The sequence below is a fragment of the Otolemur garnettii genome, unplaced genomic scaffold, assembly GCF_000181295.1.
Source record: "Otolemur garnettii isolate 467f Iridium unplaced genomic scaffold, OtoGar3 scaffold00151, whole genome shotgun sequence".
Classification (NCBI taxonomy): domain Eukaryota; kingdom Metazoa; phylum Chordata; class Mammalia; order Primates; family Galagidae; genus Otolemur; species Otolemur garnettii.
Window position 1 is genome coordinate 1,883,879 of NW_003852546.1, and position 2,511 is coordinate 1,886,389.

The 2,511-nt window shown below is 40.5% G+C and overlaps 1 pseudogene across 1 annotated transcript in view; it reads left to right on the forward strand.

Annotated features, from left to right (window-relative positions):
- Positions 1–2,088: 2,088 nt before the first annotated feature.
- Positions 2,089–2,511, forward strand: part of LOC105887970 — a 1,002-nt pseudogene continuing 579 nt past the window's right edge. Inside the window, exon 1 of the transcript XR_002775660.1 lies at positions 2,089–2,511. The product of XR_002775660.1 is annotated as an activated RNA polymerase II transcriptional coactivator p15 pseudogene (transcript).

Consider the following 2,511-nt stretch of genomic DNA (forward strand, 5'->3'; position numbering starts at 1 on the left):
AGAGGCCAATCAAGCTGAAGGTAGTATCTAGAAACAGATAGTATACCTGCTATAACAGAGTTATCTTTCCAACTCCTTTTTTTTTTTTTTGAGACAGAGCCTCATTTTGTCGCCCTCAGTAGAGTGTCATGGTGTCACAACTCACAGCAACCTCCGACCCTTGGGCGTAGGTGATTCTCTTGCCTCAGCCTCAGCAGGGACTACAGGTGCCTGCCATAATGCCTGACTATTTTTTGTTGCAGTTCGGCTGGGGCTGCATTTGAACTCTCCACCCTTGGTATATGAGGCCGGAGCCTACTCACTAAGCCACAGGCGCTGCTCCTTTCCAACTCATCTATAACAAGAACACTAAGTCTCTCCCTTACTAACCTCAATCCTCCTTCATAAAAGTAAAACATTTTAAAGTATAGTCATAGTGATATATAACCTGAAGTGAAGTGCCATAGAGACATGTCAACATTTTCAAATTGAAGAAGGATCTCAGATAGAAAAAAGCATTTCTTTTAAAAATCCCCACAGGGGATTAAGATATTATACACAGTATTCTGTATTTTTTATGTATCATTTTATTGCATACCACTGAGTTAACAGTATCTGGTAGAGTTATGACTCTAACTAAATAACTAAATGACTAAATAAATACATTTCTTCATTTCAACAGTTTTTCATTTCCAAATTAATAATCAATCACCTGCTATTATCTCTGAAAGGTAAAGAAAACATTGTGCTACTGAAACCGTCTTTTCCAGAAAAATCAAAAAGAAAATGCTACATCCTACTATGAAGGAAAAACTTTCTGAATTTTACAGATGGTGGCAAATGGAAATATGCCCAAGGAGTTTTACAACTGATTTCAGGTTAAAAGACAATGGTAAAAATCAAAACCCCTAGGGTTACCAACAACTTTGAGTTCTGCTTCTCACTGCTAGTAACCTTAACTTTATATATACATTAAATCCTCATGGGCACCACTGTTCCAAGTTTAGCATGGCACAGCTAAAGGCCTCAGAGGTTACCCAAACAGTGGAGGATATCTCAAGCCTCTGTGAGGCCAGAATCCCAAGCTTCCAAGCATATTTACTGGGTTACTGCACAAGTTACCACACCGTTCCTTGGCCCTCTTCTCCAGTCAGGCATTAGGACCACCCACTAGAAAAACATTATTATTCTTTTCTGCCTCAGCCTTTTCTATTCTAGGCAAAACATTTTCTAATCTCTCTTAGTGGATTCTATTTTTCAACTTTAAGAATCTTTATGGGTTAATATTATTATGTGTTTATCTGACACAGCATTATCAATGTAACCTGGCTCTTTGTACCCTCAATGAATCCCCAACAATAAAAAAAAAATCTCTATGGGTGGTGTAAAAATTAACTTCCCAGTGCTAGGCTGTATTTACAGAGAACTCATTAGGAAAAGATGGTTTAAGCCCTCTTTTTTCTTCTAGTAATCAACTATGTGAAAGAAAGAAAGTCAATTAATTTTTCTAAGACTTGGTTTCATCAACTGTGTGTACAATTAGATGATGTTTGAATCTCTAAAGATGTCTAAATTACAGAGGAGAATTACAACATTTTCCTCCAGTATTTGCCTTTTAGGAGACTGGAGGTAAACTAAGAGAAAATAGGCTGATGTTTTGAATTTTTTTTTTTTTTTGGAGACAGAGCCTCAAGCTGTCCCCCCTGGGTAGAGTGCTATGGCATCACAGCTTACAGCAACCTCCAACTCCCGGGCTCAAGCGAGTCTCCTGCCTCAGCCTCCCAAGTAGCTGGGACCACAGGTGCCTGCCACAATACCCAGCTATTTTTTTTGGTTGCAGCCGTCATTGTTGTTCGGCGGGCCCAGGCTGGATTTGAACCCGCCACCTTAGGTGTATGTGGCTGGTGCCTTAGCCACTTGAGCTACAGGTGCTGAGCCATGTTTTGAATTTTTTATGGATTAAAAAAAGAAAGGAAGAAGCTAGGTACAGTGGTATGTCCCTGTAGTCCCAGCTACTGAGGAGGCTGAGGCAGGAGGATTACTTAAGCCCAGGATTTTGAAAGCCTGAGCAATATAGTGAGACCCTGCCTCTTAAAAAAAAGAGAGAGGAGTCAGTTGCGAGCGAGCGAGCAGGAGGGTGCAAGACTGCAGGAGCAGAGCAATGCCTAAATCAAAGGAACTAGTTTCTTCAAGCTCCTCTGGCAGTGATTCAGACAGTGAAGTTGACAAAAAGTTAAAGAGGAAAAAGCAAGTTGCTCCAGAAAAACCTGTGAAGAAGCAAAAGACTGGTGAAACTTCAAGAGCTCTGTCATCTTCCAAACAGAGCAGCAGCAGCAGAGATGATAACATGTTTCAGATTGGGAAAATGAGGTACGTTAGTGTTCGGGACTTTAAAGGGAAAGTTCTTACTGATATTAGAGAATACTGGATGGATCCAGAAGGTGAAATGAAACCAGGAAGGAAAGGTATTTCTTTAAATCCGGAGCAGTGGAGCCAGCTGAAGGAACAGATTTCTGACATTGATGATGCAGT